The following is a 17,704-nucleotide window of genomic DNA, read 5'->3' on the forward strand; positions in this document are numbered from 1 at the left end:
TAAATCAATTTCTTCCCATTGTAGCAGTGGCCAGAGAAGCTGACTTGTACTTATCACTGTTTCTAATGCTCGTGACTTTCCTTGGCCTCCTACCACATCATGGATTGGGAGGGCAACCAGTGACTACAACTGAGTCAAGAAACCACGTTGAAAATTCCATCTCGGATTCCAGCCTTGCTTCTCTCCGCACTTTGCTCACTTCCATCTCTTCTAATTCCACCCAGTTGCCTGAAAAGAAGGTTTCTTGCAGCGACTTAATGCCTGATACCCTCGAACATTTTGACAGCGTGCCTCTGTTAAATGTGTTCGAGGATCGTGCCCAATAACTCCATAGACAGGTTCTCATTAGATCAATTACTATTTATTAAATATACATCTTATCGTTACAGGTACAAGTCTGGAAGTGAAGCAGGACCGCATGGCTGACCCTTAAGTACCCCCAGGGCGTGGCTAAGGTAAGGAGGGGTTATTGGGTTAGGGTGGACCTTGGAGGCTGGCTTGCCCGGCCCCCCTGCCTCTAGTTCTGGATCAGAGGCAAGGCATTTATTCATGACAAAACCCCCTCTAAATGCCTGGCCGAGATATCTTTGTGTGGTATGTACCTGAGGTGTCCTTTTCAAGAGGACGCTTAATTTTGATGTGAGGTACGTGTGTTGCTTGTTTTGCAATGGCTTTGTTAGGATGTCTGCTGTTTGTTCTTCCGTATCACAATGTATAACTTTTACGAATCCTATATTCGCAAACTGTCTAACGTGCTTGTACTTTATATCGATATGCCTCGACCTTTGACCCACTGCTTCAGCCTTAGATATTTCCATGGCTGCTTTATTGTCCTCATGCATGATGATGGGGTAGTTCGGTTCGGCCCATATGTCAGCGAGTAGGTCATCAAACCAGACCAGGTTGTTGGCGGCTTTGGACAAACAGATATACTCGGCTTCGGTGGTGGATGTAGCTACCAAGTCTTGCTTGCCTGTATACCAATGAACTGGGCTGTTGTTTAAAAAGAATACGTAACCCGAAGTGCTCTTTCTGCATTTCACGTCCCCAGCCCAGTCAGCGTCTGCATAGCACGTGAGTGTGGGTGTTTTGGTGTTCTCAGGCTCTAATGATAGGCAAGCCTCAGAGGTTTGTTTTAGGTACCTTAATACCCTTTTGATGGCTTCCCAATGGTACACAGTAGGCTTACCCACATGCCTTGACAGCAAGTTAACTGGTAGGGCGATGTCTGGCCTGGTCCAGTTCGCGATGTATAGTAGGGAGCCTATGGTAGATCTGTATAATGTGTTGTCTTTGAACGCCTCAGCCTCATTATACATGTCCTTCAAAAAATCTGGTTGCATTGGTGTTTCACACCCCTTGGCGTTTGTCATATTGCATTTATGTATTAGTTCCAAAATTTTATCTTTCTGTGACAGTTGGAAACCCTTGCCTGTCTTTGTGATTTGCACCCCCAAGTATTTATCTACCTTACCCAATATTTTTAGTGTAAAGTGTTTCCCCAGCTCATTGGCGAAGTTATTACATTTGCTAGCTTGATCACCGATATACAATATATCGTCTACGTATATCAAAACATATTCGGGGGAGCTGTCTGACTTCTTGGTGAAGAAGCAGTTGTCGGCTGAGGTGGCTGAGAATCCCATGGATTTCAATGTCCTGGATAGACACTCATACCAACGTTTCCCCGATTGTTTGAGTCCATACAAGCTTCGGTTTAGGATCCAGGTTTCTCCCTTCTTGGTGTTTTGGCTAGGTGGCGCTCTCACGTATATCTCTTTGTCGAGCTCAGTGTGCAGGTAAGCGGTTTGCACGTCGAATTGATGCACTTCTAACCCTAGCAGTGATGCGATTACCAGCGCACACTTCACGCTCTCAGCCCTGACTGTGGGGGAGTACGTTTCCGTGTAGTCATCAGGGTATTTCTGGGCGAACCCCTGTGCCACCAGTCTAGCTTTGTAGAGTGCTTTGTTTCCCTCCAGTGTTTTAACTTTGTAGACCCACCTAGTGCCTATGGTCGTTTTTCCTATTGGGACTTTAGAGGGAGTGTATACGTTTAGTTCCCTCAGGCTGTCCATTTCCCTTTCCATGGCCTGTTCCCACTTTTCTTTCTCCTCATCCGGTAACCTCAATACGTCTTCATATGTGTTGGGGGTTAGTTGGTTAGTGTGTAGGGATAATACGTAGTCCCCTAACCTTTCTGGCCTTTTGCCCCTGTTTGCCCTGACTGGTCTATCGGGAGGTGTCTCTGTGTCATGCATGTACCTAGCTTCTCTCTCGGTGAGTGAGTCCACTTTGATGTGTGGGTGGTTTTCCTTCCATCCCTTCACTGGTATTTCCTGCCCTTTGCGTTTATTCTTTCCCTGTTCAGTGTCCCTTCCTGCTTGTTGCTTTATTTCCTTTTGATCATCCCCTGGTCCATCCTTGTTAAGGGACACCTCGTTGAGATGTATTTTGGACCAGTTAGAGTTTTCGTGAAAGACAGCTGTTCGTGATATCACGAAATTGTTGCTGTTGTCTATGAACCTGTATCCCTTCGTCCCTGGCTCATAGCCCATGAACCTCAGTCTCCTGGATACCCTGTCTCCCTTGCGTCTGAGTTGTTTGGGGATGTGCACATCTGCTGTGACCCCGAATATGTGTAAGTGTGACACCTGTGGCTTCCTTTGGTACATTAACTCGTATGAAGTTTTATTCAGTACGCTTGACCATAGCCTGTTTAAAGTATAATTTGAATAAATGAGTGCTTCGGACCAGAAATGCTGCCCTAGGCCGGCATCCTCTAGCGCGCACCTCATCATGGTCTGTAGCGTTCCGTTTTTTCGTTCTGCCACGCCATTTTGAAAGGCGGAAAAAGGAGAAGTTGTGTAATGGATCATCCCGCGTGCCTTTAACCATCGCGAGAAGTCGCTTGATAAAAATTCAGACCCCCGGTCTGTCATTATTTGCCTAATTTTGGTGTTGTGCTGTGTCTCCACCCTCGCATAGAATTCCTTAAATTTTTGGAATACCTCATTCTTGTGTTTTAGGGTGTACACGAAGCCATAGCGACTGAAATCATCCACTATGGTCAGGAAATACCTTTTCCTGTACTTGATGGAGGGCCTTAGTGGTCCCACTAGGTCCATATGTACGAGTTGGAAGATTGAATTAGTTGTGCGTACTGACTTCTTGGGTCTAGGTTTGGTTTTTAATTTGGAGCCCTTACAAATAGAACACTCGAGATAGTTCTCACAATCCTTTATTTTTATACCTTCAGAGCATTCCAACATTTTCTGCACCACGGGAAAGCTAATGTGTCCTAGTTTTCTGTGTAATAGGTGGGCACAGTTGTCATGCATCAATTTCCCTATCGCTGGTTTCTCCTTCCTGGGTGCCCCCTGCTCACTGAGATCATCGGTGGTGTGTGCGTGCCTAACCCCCTCTACTTCCCTACTTGTGTTGTCTGGGCTGTTGGGTCTAACCCCTCGGTGATTGTTTACTTCTGGCTGTTTGTCCTTGGTTGGGTGGAAGAATGGTAGTTCCCCACTGACTACTACTTTCCCTATCCTTTTACCCCCTCTAGTTACCTGTGCCTTTCCTTCTTTGAAAGTCACCTCGACATTGTTATCCTTGCTCAGTTTTAGGGTGGCAAGGATATTATATGGTATATTTGGCACTAAAAGTACTCCCTGTACTACACCTATTCCTGGCACGTATGAGTTACCTTTGCCTGTTACTTGTACGTTGTTCTGGTTAGCCACTTTTACTACAAAACTTTCTGCTGTAAAGGAGGTTAGTAGATTGCGGTCATGTGTGGTGTGGTTTGTGGCTCCTGAGTCCAGTAGCCATGTGCCTTCCTCCTTGTCCTGGCCTATGTGTCGTTCTTGATCCCCTATGCCATACAATGATCCGGTGTGGCTCTCCCTGGAACTGTCCCTGTGGTCTCTCCTGTCCCTAGGGCTAGGGGAATCCCTACGCCTGTCTCTGACCTCTGGTGAGCGTCCGCTGGTATGTCTTGCCCTTTGTTCTGGCCTATCTCTCCTATGTATCCTGTCCCCTGTATTTTTAGGGCAGTCCCTTTTGTAATGGTTTCTTGACCCACATATATAACACTCTGTGTTGCTGTGGTTTCTACCTTGTGGCTCAACCTTCCTGCTGGGCCTTTGCTCCCTGCGGCTTAGGGAGCGATCCTTTCTGATGCTATCTTCGGATATTAGTTTGCTAGTCAGTAAGTCCAGTGAGAGCCTCCCTGTCCCTAGGTTGTCTATCTGCGTAATGAAGGTGTCCCAACTGGGGTCTAGGGAATTTACTATGATACTTATCATGGTCCTCTCGCTTATGACCTCCCCACTTTGTGTCAGCTGGGCCCTGGTGTTGTTTAATGATAGTAAATGCTCGCTCATTGGAGTCCCTGCCTTGAGTTTTGTGGCATAAAATTCTCTTGACAACCTGGTGGTGCTGGCAACGCTTTGGCAATAAAATAGTTTGTGCATTCTCTGTATTATTTCTAGAGCAGTTAGGTGGTGGCTAATGCTGGGGTAAATACTGGGGGCAATACTGGCAATGACAATACAATATGCCTTGTGGTGAATGCAATCCAATTCAAAAGTCCAGGGTTTTTCTGGGGGGTCTGTAACCATAGACAATAGATCTTCCTTTAGTAGGGTGGCCTGGAGTTGTTGATTCCAGTCCAGGAAATTCTCCCCATCTAGCCTTAGTTTGGGAAAGTCACTGGGCAAAGTCCCTGAATTGTAAGTTAAATTACTTACATTATGTCGCTGTCCATGGTTTCTCACATAAGGATACTCGCAATAAGGCAGAGGGACGACTGTGGCAAGTCTGAACTGACTTGTCTCTATGTGTCTGCATCGGTGTAGCTCTATGTCCTGTTCCGTTTCTCTTGCAGGGGCGTGCTGCGCATGCGTGAGGTTCATTTCTCCCCAGTCGCCGTGGAGTGAGGAGCTCGTCCATGCCGCTCCCGGGTGAAGGCCCCAATCTTCTGGATGGGCCTTCAGTTCCTCTCCGGTCAGCCTTACTTGTTCGGGATTGTCGCGGATCGTCGACTGGAGCCTCGGAAAGCGGTGCGGATCGCCGGTAGACGCTGGGAGTCCCGCTGGGGCCGCGAATGGTCCCGGATGGCCCGGTCTCGTGCGGATGTCGCCTGTGGATGTCGGGCCGAGCCCCCTGCCCGCCGATGGACGTCCCCTGCCTGCGGATGGCCTCGTGATCCACGGATCTGGTCCCGGTCGTCGGTCCGGTGAGTAATCCCATCGCCCTTGGTGTCCCGTTTTTGTGGGTAGGTTCCTTAGGGGCTCTGGGTGGCCCTGGGTCCATGCGATGGTGGCTAGCTTCCCAGGGTGGGCGTCGGTGCCGGCCCTCCTCGCGCTGGGGTCCCCTTTGCTTTTTGGCCTGGCACCGGGGTGTATGGTCGGTATTTTCACCTTGTCCCCTAGGGCCGCGGCGATTAGTTCGATGGCTTTATTGACCTCGGGCTCGGTAGGCGAGTCTGTAGGTTTGAGTTTTGGGCTTTTGTGTTTTTTGTAGTATTTTTGTTCGGTCGTTTTTGAGTAGGCCCCGATTCCCGCCGTGGGATTTAAATCTCGGGAGTCTATTGGTGGATGGTCGGCCATCTTTGATGACGCCGCCTCCCAAGATGGCCACCGTAAAAAGGGCGCGAAGTCTCCTTCGGCCTTTGCGGTAGGTTTTTTGTGGGGGAAATCTTCCCTTACCGGGTCTTCGTCGCTGTAATCGGATTCGTCTTCATCTTCCTCACTCGCTGCTTCGCAGCCTTTGATCAGGCTTCGAAGTTCCGCGATGAGGTCGGTGTTGCTTTGTGACAAATCTATCAGCTCCATGAGTTTTCCTTTTAGGTCGTGCATCTCTTCTTTTGAGGTTTCGTGTTTCGTCCACCCCTCGTTGCTTCTGGCCGGGGTGGATGGGTGGTGGAGTAGGCCGCTCATCTCGGGTGCCTCTCCTTGCGTGGTTTCGGGTTGGGCAGATCGTTCTGCCATCTTCTTGGTGAATGCTCTGGTATTCACCTTGTCTGTTGTGGTCCTTTGCATGCTGTGGAGTTTTAGAATTGGGCTATCCAACCATCCTCTGCTACCATATTGTTAAATGTGTTCAAGGATCGTGCCCAATAACTCCATAGACAGGTTCTCATTAGATCAATTACTATTTATTAAATATACATCTTATCGTTACAGGTACAAGTCTGGAAGTGAAGCAGGACCGCATGGCTGACCCTTAAGTACCCCCAGGGCGTGGCTAAGGTAAGGAGGGGTTATTGGGTTAGGGTGGACCTTGGAGGCTGGCTTGCCCAGCCCTCCTGCCTCTAGTTCTGGATCAGAGGCAAGGCATTTATTCATGACAGCCTCGACCAGCCCAGATTATGATTCAAGCCACCCTGGTGCTTGCCTTGCAAAATGCAGGCTGCAGCCACCATGCCGAAACCCTTGGCCTAGGGCTTTACCAGGAACTGGGGCAGAAAGATGCAAGTGGCCTCCTGTTGACAATGATAAAGATCCTGGACACAGCTAAACCTACAGGTGAAAATACAAGCTTTGCTGCCCTACAGTTCAATTTGGACCAGCTAGCCCAGAAACAAACCTCGCACTGCCGAGGTCTGATACAGGTCGATAGAGCTCTCCTGCATGGCCAGGTGTACCGTGAATATAAGTGGTTTTCAACAGCTGCTGACGCCTGTCACCGTTTGGGGAACGTTTGTGGAGGAGTTATCAGCAATGGCAGCAGTTCCTTCCAAGTAGTGCTTAGAAATGGCAGCTACTTCTGGCCACAGCAAGGTTCTAATTCCTGGCTTCATCAGTGCCACACGCAGGCACGCATGCGACGTTCATCACAAGACTGTGTAATGGATGAAAGGGTACACAACATTGTGGGCTTCGTACCTTTTGTCAGCACTCTATATAACTTTGCAACCAGCATATATTACTATGCTCAAGACTGCATTGACTTGGCCAAGGAGCGTGCTCAAGAGGGGGCCATAGATCTGGGTTTTAATCCCTTGGTTTTTCTCACTGGGGGGGGCTGCGACTCCCTTAAGGATGGGGGTTGCTATGGCAGAGAAACAGGTGTTCATAAAAGGTGTGGAGGCTCTAATTTCTGATTTTCAAAAGGAAGAGCAACCAACGTCTCCAGTCCCTACCATTGTCAGTGCTTCAAACAACAAAACTTTGCTGAAAGTTTTGATCAAAGCATTCGTAAACTTTGCACTGGTACAATCACCTAAAATAATAAAAGAGTATGTACAACGCATCCAATAAAATTTCTGATTTGATTAGGTTGAATCAACATAATTTATTTCTGAGCAAGAAATAAATATATATCTAAAATAATTAAATTTTAATCTATATAATTACTGTGATTCTTAAACTTGATAGGTTCAGGCAATTAACCGAGGGCCAGAGCAGGGACCAAAGGTAGATTTCTGAATTTTGACACCCCTAAAACTTTGCTTATCCAACTCTGAACAGTTTTTTTTAAAAGAAAAACCTGACACTTTTCATCACATTTTTTCCCCAGCCTCCCAAAGTGGAGATGTCACAAACCAAAGTTTGAGAACTCTCGATTGAAACTATTACAAATTATATCAATATTTTAAATATATATGCTGGTGCTAAAGAGACAGAAAATTACTAATGCTTTGCTATTTTCTTTTTCCAAATCAGTGGCTTTTATAGGATGATTTTAAAGAAAACACTGTCTCAAACACAGCTGGACATAGAGGTTTTACATTTTGTAGTTGGATGGTCCAGAGAATCCTCAGAGGGATATAATGAACACCCAAGCAGAATTTTGTAGAATCGAATATTTTTTGTCATCTTTGATCTGCTGGTTCCTTCTTGTATCCAAGTCTTCTTTACTAACTTGCTTCTCCTCCTCTCATTTTATCTATCAGTTGTATTTACAATATTCATAAATGAAGATTTATTTATTATGTAATGTAACATTACACAGTAAAGCTGCTTAGAACTGACAGGTACTATTTATAATTTATTAACTTTCCCGGTTTTTGTCCAAAATGGTTTGAACCCATCTGTGAATTGTTATCAGAATTCTGTTGTCCTGTGCTAGTTTCTAATGTCATAATAAATGCCTAACTACTACATCTCCCTGACCACCCGGACCTTCAAGGGTTAACTAACCACATATCCCATAATCCCTATAACCACTCCTTACCTCTTAGCCCCTCCTCCTGGGTACAAAAGGTCCAACCACATGTTCCACAGTTGATTCCAGATGTATACCTGAAAGAGAAAGGTACAAGGTCAGTGACCTCCAGTACCAACAGATCAACAATAAAACTACAGAAAAGAATTGGAGTCTGTCTTTGAGTTATTGGGCTAGATCCAGTTTCTAACAAAATGGTAGCAGAGGTCGGTTGCCCATAACTCCAGACAATGACTGAACCCAACACCTACCCTGAAGAAGCAAACAGAGCACAGACCAGAGCTCTCACCAAGAAGATGGCTGAGAAGCTTGCAACCAAAGCCACAGCCATGGAGGAGACAGAAGCTGGAAGCGAACAGGACTCCAGCCTGGACTCACAATCAGATGAAGAGGGGCCATCCAAGGAAATCACCGCCCCGGAAGAAGAAACAGCACAGAAAATGAAAAAATTCAAACTCTCCATCCTGAAACTGATGGAGGGAAACAGCGACAAAGAAAACCTCATCGCGGACCTTCAAAGCCTCTTCGAGCAACAAGAAGCAGCGATTGAGGCCCCAAAGACCACCGAGAAAGAAAAGCCAGCAAAAAAGGGTAAGCCACCCCAACCCGATGATCCTGAGCCGGCAGAATCCATTTCCGCGCCCCCTTCCCGGCGGCCATCTTGGGACGAGCACCAGCCAATGGGAAGCCAGGATTTGAATCCCTTGGCGCGAAAATGCCCGAACCCCGAAACAGACGAGGGGGGCTCAGAAAGTGACTACGAAGAGCCCAGCTCTGAAAGCGACCACGAAGAGATCGCAATAACAAAAAGAAAAACGCCTACCGATCTCGAATTGCAAAAGGCAATCGAGACCATCACCGCTGCCCTAGGCTCCGCTTTCGAGCCTCCTGCGGCACTCAATAAACCAAAGAAAAATCCTGGAGGGCACAAGAAGGCCAGGACAACCAACAGAGACCAGGCAGCCGAGTCACAGCCAACTAAAAACACCGCGCGCGCCAACAACCGGCACAAAAGACCGCCCACCTGCAGGAAAAATCAACCGCAGAACTCGAACTCACCACCCGCTACACCGGCAACGCGAGGCCCGAGGCAGAAGAGAAGAACCGGCTACTCACCAACGCCACGACACCCATCGGGCCAGTCCACGCGACCAGGGACCAGCGACCACGAGGGAGGATCAGCCGCCGCCGCCGCCATTACCGCCGAGCCGCTGGGTGCAGGGAATCCTCGACCTACGACCTCCGCTGCTGCCGCGCCGCCGACCCGCGAAAGTCCTCGACTTGCGACCGCGTCGCCCCCTCACCTTCTGCCCTTCTTCGCCGGGGATCCGGCCATCCAGCAGTGGTGTCCACCTTCAGGAGGAATCTTCGGACCCACCGGGGGCGGGTCCAGCCTCCCACCGACAGGCCTAGGCCTAGGCCTGGGAGCTCCAGCAACAGGAACCTCACCCGATGGACTCCAGCGCGGAATGAGCTTCGCGCATGCCCAGTACCTGCCTGTAATAAGAGAAGCAAGTTACATAGATCCAAGCAAGTACAGAATGGCCACAGACATCCCAAAGCCTTATTGTGAGTTTAATCACAACTTGGACCATGGACAGCTCCCCCCAGTAAGTAACCTTACTAACATTTCTGGGGCAAATTATGCCAATTTGCCAAAACTGCAGTTAGATGGGGGTAATATTATAGAATGGAGCCAACAATTAAGGGTTGCTCTCATGAGAGAGAATGCACTGTTCCTAGCTAACAAACCTCCCCAAAAGCCCTGGTCACTGGAAATTGACTGCATTCATCACAGGGCATTTTGCATCATGTTAACCTCCATTCCATCTGCTATGTATCCATCTATTGAGGACAATCTAACTGTTTATGATATTATGCAAAAACTATGTAACCTGTTTTATAGCCAAAGCAGAGCCACCACCACTAGACTATCTAGGGAGTTCCACTCCACCAAGCATAAGGCAGGGGTCCCCATGAGTGAGCACATCTTAAAGATGAATGCTGCAAGGACAGAACTCATGCAGAGGGGGGAAATCATCACTGAAGAGAGCATGATAAGCATAATCATAAACTCTCTTGATAGCAGCTGGGACATCTTTATGACCCAACTAAATAGCCTCAGCTTGCAATACCTCACACTAGGCTCACTGACCAGTCAGCTCGTTGCAGAGGACACTCTGAGGAGGGAACGCCAACTAGCCAAAGGGGACCCTAGACCCACAAAGAGGGTGGATTTCCAGGATAGGGCCAGGGATACCTCAGAATGTTATTCTTGTGGATCGAGGAACCACTTAAAGAAGGATTGCCCCAGGAACCATAGGGATAGGGGACAGCACGACAGTAGAGGGGGAAGGTCACCTGAACGCAGGTACCCAAAGGAAAGGGGGCGAGGGTGGTCACCCAACCCCAGGAAACACCACGAGCGCAGAGACCACTCCAGGAAGAGTAGCTCTGGCTCCATGTACGGGATCAGGCACGATGACCCAAATGACAAACATAAGATAGAGAGAAACTCATGGCTTCTAGATTCAGGGGCCACAAGTCACACTACCTGTAACCCAGAGCTGCTAGACTCACTCACAGAAATAGACTCAGAAATAAAGGTGGCAAACCAAAGCAAGGTCAAAGTAGTGGGGAAAGGAAACGTACACATCACACAGGTAGGGGACTTAAAAGAAGTACTGTACATACCAGAGATTCCCCACAATGTGCTAGCCATCACAAGGCTAACAAGAGACACAAATATAGAAATAAAATTTAAAGATGGAAAGGCACACTTGATCAAGCAAGGGAAAGAGATAGGAAAGGTAACCATACACGAGGGGCTTCCCTACTTCACACCCAACGCAAGGGAGGAAGAAAGCATTGATACTAGCACAAACCACAGGGTAGATAAGTATCCAGAAACAGAGGGGGTGCAGCAGGAGGCAGGATGTAGCCATGAGAAGACAAACAAGTCTGTATCTATCGGCAAGCCATTACATGATAACTGCGCCCACCTCCTCCACAGGAGACTGGGACACATAAGCTTCCCCATTGTAAAGAAAATGACGGAATGTACCGAGGGTCTCAAAGTAAAGAACTGCGAAAACTACTTGGAGTGTTCAGTTTGTAAGCGTTCTAAGATCAAGGTTAAGGCCATCCCCAGGGGATCCAAACGAACCACGGAATACCCCTTCCAATTGGTGCATATGGACTTGGTAGGGCCAATGAAACCCTCTGTAGGACATAGGAAGCGATTCTTCCTCACGATTGTAGATGACTACACCAGATACGGGTACGTCTACTCCCTCAGATACAAAAATGAAGTATTCCAAAGGTTTAAAGAATTCCACAGGAGAGTAGATATGCAACACAACATGAGAATAAGGCAGATAATGACTGATAGGGGCTCAGAGTTCATGGCCAAAGAATTCACAAGGTGGCTGAGGGAGCAGGGCATAGCGCATTACACCTCTTCACCTTTCTCCCCATTCCAAAATGGAGTCTCAGAGAGAAAAAATGGGATGTTGCAAACCATGATGAGGTGCGCCCTGGAGGATGCTGGGATGGGGCAGCATTTCTGGTCAGAGGCATTACACTACGCCAATTACACCCTGAATAGACTGTGGTCAAGCTCTATCAATAAGACGCCATACGAGATGCTATACAACAGAAAGCCCAACATTGCTCACTTACACATATTTGGCGCCCCAGCGGACGTCCACATTCCCAGGCAGCTAAGAAGAAAGGGGGAGAAATTATCAAAAAGGTTAAGGTTCGTGGGTTACGAACCGGGCACAAAGGGCTACAGATTTGTCGACAACAATAACCGTTTTGTGGTTTCCAGATCAGCCAGTTTCCACGAAAACGCAAACTGGTCGAGGGTACACTCCAATGACATCCCAACCAATAGGGTCACGTTCGAGCATGACCAAGGGGAAAGGGAGATCAGAGAGGTCACAGGGCACAAAGCCAACCATCGCAAGGCAAGCGTCAAAGGTTGGAAAGAAGGGCACCCCTCACTGAAGATAGATGACCTGACGGACAATGAGGCAGACAACATGCAGGAAACCGAGCCAACCCCCAGCAGGCCAGTCAGAGGAACCAGAAACAAGCTACCAAAGAAGTTAGAGGACTACGTCATGACCATCCACGACACCCATTTCACGCCCAGCTCATATGAAGACATCCTCGGGCTCCCCCAGGAAGAAAAAGAAAAATGGATGTCTGCCATGGAGAAGGAGATGGAAAGCCTAAGGAATCTCCAGGTATACTCACCTGCCCAAGTTCCAAAGGACAAAAAACCAATAGGAACCAAATGGGTGTTCAGGGTTAAGACATTAGAGGACAACAAGGTCCTATACAAGGCAAGACTAGTCGCGCAGGGTTTCGCCCAAAGATACCCCGAAGACTATACAGACACCTACTCGCCAACCGTCAGGGCGGAAAGCGTCAAAAGCGCCCTGGTGGTGGCCACCATCCTGGGCTTGGAGGTCTTCCAGTTCGACGTACAAACAGCGTACTTACACGCCGAGCTGGATAAAGAAATATACGTCAAAGCGCCGCCTGGGTACAACAAAGGCGAGGACCAAACCTGGCTGCTGAACAAAAGCCTGTACGGGCTCAAGCAGTCAGGCAAAAGGTGGTATGACTGCCTGGCCAAGGCACTCAGATCCATGGGCTTCGAGGCCACCTCAGCCGACAAATGCTTCTTTACGAGGAGAGAAAACAACACATTCGAGGGTGTGCTCGTTTACGTGGACGACATCTTGTACATCAGCAAACACAAGGACAGATGTGACAAGTTCGCCACTGACCTGGGTAGCCACTTCTCCCTAAAGTCACTTGGAAAGATTGACAGATACCTAGGGGTCCAAGTGATGAAAACCAACAAGGGCTTCCGCCTCTCCCAGAGAGAAAAGATCATCGAGCTGCTGTCCAAATGCAACATGTCCGAAGCAAAACCCAGCGAGACCCCCATGCAGCCTGAGTTCCTGAAGACCATGTATGAGGAATCTGAACCTTTCACAGACAACAAATTGTATAGATCAACGATAGGGTCACTGCTGTACATATCCAACTGGACCAGGCCCGACATCGCCTTAGCCGTCAATCTACTGTCCAGGCATGTAAGCAAGCCCACGTTAACACACTGGAACGCCATAAAAAGACTACTCAGATACCTAAAATTCAGTGCGGATGCCCTACTCTGCCTAGAACCAGAAACATCCGAGAAACCAAAGCTAACCTGCTATGCTGACGCTGACTGGGCTGGGGACATAGGGTGCAGAAAAAGCACCTCTGGCTACGTGCTACTACTCAACAATTGCCCCATCCATTGGTACACTGGAAAGCAAAAACTGGTGGCCACATCAACTACGGAAGCAGAATTTGTCTGCCTATCAAAGGCCGCAAACAATTTAGTATGGTTCGATGACCTGCTCTGCGACATCTGGGCTGAACCCTCATATCCAATAGTTATCCACGAAGACAACAAAGCAGCAATAGAGATCTCTAGGGCCGATGCCATAGGTCAGCGTTCTAGGCACATTGACATTAAATACAAACACGTCAGGCAGTTTTCAGAGATAGGCTTCATTGGAGCAGTACACTGTGACACGGAGGAGCAAACAGCAGATATTCTCACTAAACCCCTACCACATAAACAACATGCTTACCTCATGTCAAAAATGCGCGTTTGCTTGTAATTCATGCCTGTATTTGTGTATTTCCTGTATGTATGCAAACATTGCCCCAGGTACCCAGTTAGGCATTTAGAGGGGGTTTTGTCATAATAAATGCCTAACTACTACATCTCCCTGACCACCCGGACCTTCAAGGGTTAACTAACCACATATCCCATAATCCCTATAACCACTCCTTACCTCTTAGCCCCTCCTCCTGGGTACAAAAGGTCCAACCACATGTTCCACAGTTGATTCCAGATGTATACCTGAAAGAGAAAGGTACAAGGTCAGTGACCTCCAGTACCAACAGATCAACAATAAAACTACAGAAAAGAATTGGAGTCTGTCTTTGAGTTATTGGGCTAGATCCAGTTTCTAACATCTAATTATGGCTGGAAAAGGACAGCACTGTTACTCATATTTTCACCATTTCAAAGATATATAAACAAAGGCCACTCATGACAGAACAGTAGTGAATGGGAATGTTTTCTCAAGAAACATTTCTTTTAATATTAATAATAGGTTCAGTAAACCTGGGGGAGGGGGATTGCAAGGTTTCCAAAGCAAAACAACAGCTATAAGGCTCAACTGTGAAATGCTGGCTGTCGAGGGAACAAATAATTGAGGGAGGTGGAATGGATTAGACAAGTTGGATTTCTGTACTACAAACCTTTATTCAGAATATTCAGAATGAATTATAGGTCTCCCATCTTTGAAAAAAATGGGGGAGGAGGGGAGGATAATGTGTATATAGGTTTACTATAATATTCCCAGAGTCCTCACTGTAATATGTAGACTGACAATTAATCAATTAATCCTCTCAAAATGGATACTGCCTTGCTTTTCTTGTTTTAAAATTAATTGTTCAATTCTAGTGGAATTAATATCATTTATTTCGATATTTTAAGGCTGTGTTTAAATGTCTTCCAAAATGGCTCTCCAAAATAAAAGATAACACAACTAAAACTTAACAAAAATACAGTGGTTAAAATGTTGGTCTAGAAACCAGGAGACTTTGAGTTCTTACCTTCATTTTACCTTCAATAAGCTTTATGATATTGGAATATATGAACAAGTGGCAGCAAGTATTCCCAGCACCACTTTTTATCTATCCTTATTTTCACATTTGGCTTTGGCACTACAGATTCCAGTGATGAGGATAGACCATGTCCCTCCAGTAAGAGGAAGTGCCTGCGAATTGAGGAAAATGAGGGTTGAAGAAATGAAAAATATCTCTCTTAGCATGTCAATAAGACTAGTGCACAACAGAGAATATTAGGGAAAGAATACAGAAATTGAACCTATATATAATAATTAAAAATCTGTATGATCACCAATGTTGAGGGAGTAGAATAAGAGAAGAGCTGATAAACTTCTGCTCTATGATTAACTACAATTGTTGTTAATGCTGTTGTGACAATCGGCTTTTAAACTGCTCCAGGTTTGTATATAAATGTTGTTGCCTGCCTGCCTGCCTGCCCTTGCTTACCTGGCCTTCCTTGGTATCGTTTGCTTAGAGTCACTATGAATCACCCTTACCACCTAGATTGTCAAACAAAAAAGTGACAAACTGGCTTTTCACTGTGTTTGGCTTGTTTGTGGATCTGCCTCTTGTATCTCCAGTTTAGCTAAGATACCATGAGCATATATGGTATGTCACATTTTGCCTTAATTACCTGAACACATCAATATTGGTTTCTGCTGTTTATCTGCTTTTTTTTTTCTGTTCGTGAAATTCATTCTCAAGGGGGGGAAAAAAGAACTGGAAGTAGGCCATCAGCAAGCCTTGCTAAAAATACAGCAGTGATGGGATGGTGATACAAGAGATACTAAAGATGTAATTGTATGCATCTCTGATATTTTTGCCTTGCCTCCTTTGGTAGGAGTTCTTCTTACATTGGATCCTTCTGAAATCTGCCCACTGTCAGCAGGATGATGTATTAACAATTGTGGATATTTGTGGATGTCTTTGTTGTACTTTTGATATTTTTTTTTAAAAAAGAACATTGATTGATTCTAAAAAATAAAGTATAAAATATGAGATTTCTCTGCCTTTGTCCTGAATGAGTACTTAAAACAGCCAGAAGATCTGAGACCTTGCTAGATATGGGGAATCTTGTAAAGGATTATCCTACTGATATTTCTGTTTTGCTTTTAATAGAAACAGGGTGATTGTAGTAATTCATAGTATTTTCAGGCTCAAACTGTGTGTGGGGGGGGCGGTTTGTCCTCATTGCTATTGTGACCTTTACTTCCTACTTAAGGAACAAGTATGAGGAGACAATTGCTGTCATTATGCCTTTTTCTAAGCCCACTTATGTTCCTTAAATTGGATTTGTTTTATCCCTAGTTCAGTTAGTTCCTCTCAGTAAAACTGGCAAGGCAATTATGAGTTAGCAGGCATGCTGTCATTGTCACCGCAGCTAAGAAACTCTTCCTCACTCACCCCATCCAATGCCCTCTATCCCATGCTTCTTTTTCTGTGGAGCGAAGCTAACTCTGAGACCCTTACACCTCACATGAAACAAAAACTATAGACAGTTGTTTAATTTGGGGTCCCTTCAGTTTCCTGGGAGTTCAGGGACGTTCATTTTTGTAGCTGACCTCCAGTAAACCGAACTGCCACAGTCTGAGTAGTGTCTCTCTCTGATGTTAATTTATTAAAATAGAGTTACTCTAATTAAAACAACAAAAGTCTTCTAAATTTCAGGTTGTCTGGTAGAGGATTAAGACATCAGAATGGTTGACAGTCCCCTCATTCCACTGTAAATCCAGATGTTGTAGACATGAATGTTTGTTCTATACAAACAAAGCAACTGATAGGTATGCTGTTCCTCCTTGTCTTCCCTTAACGCATTACTCAGCACTGCCTGTTTCTCCCTCTTCAAACAAGTAACTCTGGGGGGTTTCGCAGATTAAGAAAAAGGTCAGAATTTTTCCAGGAGCACAGAGTGTTGCAATGAGGTTTGCAGATAAGAGTGATTGCCAGAGATAAGGGTATATAAAGACCAACTTTAATCAGTGCTCAGTTCACTCTGGAGCCATTTGTGTTTGTGTTGGCTGCTAAGTCCGGTAAGTTTCTATTTCCCAGAGGAGGGAGTGGGAGAGGGAAAGCATGCAATAGCTGTCAATATGAGCAAAGAAATAGGTTAATTTGAGAGTGAGAATAATGTGTCAAACTGTCAAGCTTGTGTTTCATTTCTGGGAGATCAGCATCCAAGGAAGAACCATACTGGCACATTAACATAGCTGGTACTGGCAAGAAAACGGCTTAAATGTTTGTGAATTAATGCAGACCACTTCACACAAACCAAGAAGTTGCTTCTTGCCGCACTAACTTAGTCATCTTCTGTTTGAATTATGGAACAAGTTGGTAGATTAACAATCTTGTTTTTGTCAAAGGTTGCTCCCTGTTCATTATTTGAGCATGAGGAATATGGTTCCTTATTTTGGAAAATGTAGTCCTAGACTTCTAGCGTGTGTGTGTGTGAGAGAGAGAAAGAGACAGAGAGAGATCTAGTTATATCCCGCCTTTACTATTTATACAAATAAGGCAGTGAACAGATCCAACACACCTCCTTTCTCCTATTTTCCCCTCAACAACAATAATCCTATGAGCTGGGTTGGCTTCAGAGACAGTGACAGGCCCAAAGTCACCCAGCTGGCTTTCATGGCTAAAGCGGAACTTGAACTCATGGTCTCCCGCCTTCTAGCCTGATGACCTTAACCACTGGAAGGATATGTTCTCAGCCAACTAAATAAAGATAGATATCTTATTCTCTTTTGAGTGGGGAAATCTGCCCTCAAACTGGATTTAGCTTATAAAATCATACCATTGAATTTGCATTTTCACTGTGGCT

General features: G+C 46.1%; 1 long non-coding RNA gene across 2 annotated transcripts; it reads left to right on the plus strand.

Moving 5' to 3' along the window:
• The first annotated feature begins 396 nt into the window (after positions 1 to 396).
• LOC139310670 (uncharacterized) lies at positions 397 to 7,986 on the plus strand. Of its 2 annotated transcripts, XR_011599898.1 has the most exons (4): positions 397 to 455; positions 4,889 to 5,239; positions 6,189 to 6,254; positions 7,671 to 7,986. It is a non-coding gene; the product is annotated as an uncharacterized lncRNA (long non-coding RNA). The 2 variants fall into 2 exon arrangements; XR_011599897.1 differs by lacking the exon at positions 7,671 to 7,986 and having other exon boundaries at positions 6,189 to 6,291.
• Positions 7,987 to 17,704: the final 9,718 nt, after the last annotated feature.

The sequence above is a fragment of the Pituophis catenifer genome, unplaced genomic scaffold (genome assembly GCF_029215685.1).
Source record: "Pituophis catenifer annectens isolate HBS135680 unplaced genomic scaffold, rPitCat1.0.hap2 SCAF_2, whole genome shotgun sequence".
Taxonomy (NCBI): domain Eukaryota; kingdom Metazoa; phylum Chordata; class Lepidosauria; order Squamata; family Colubridae; genus Pituophis; species Pituophis catenifer.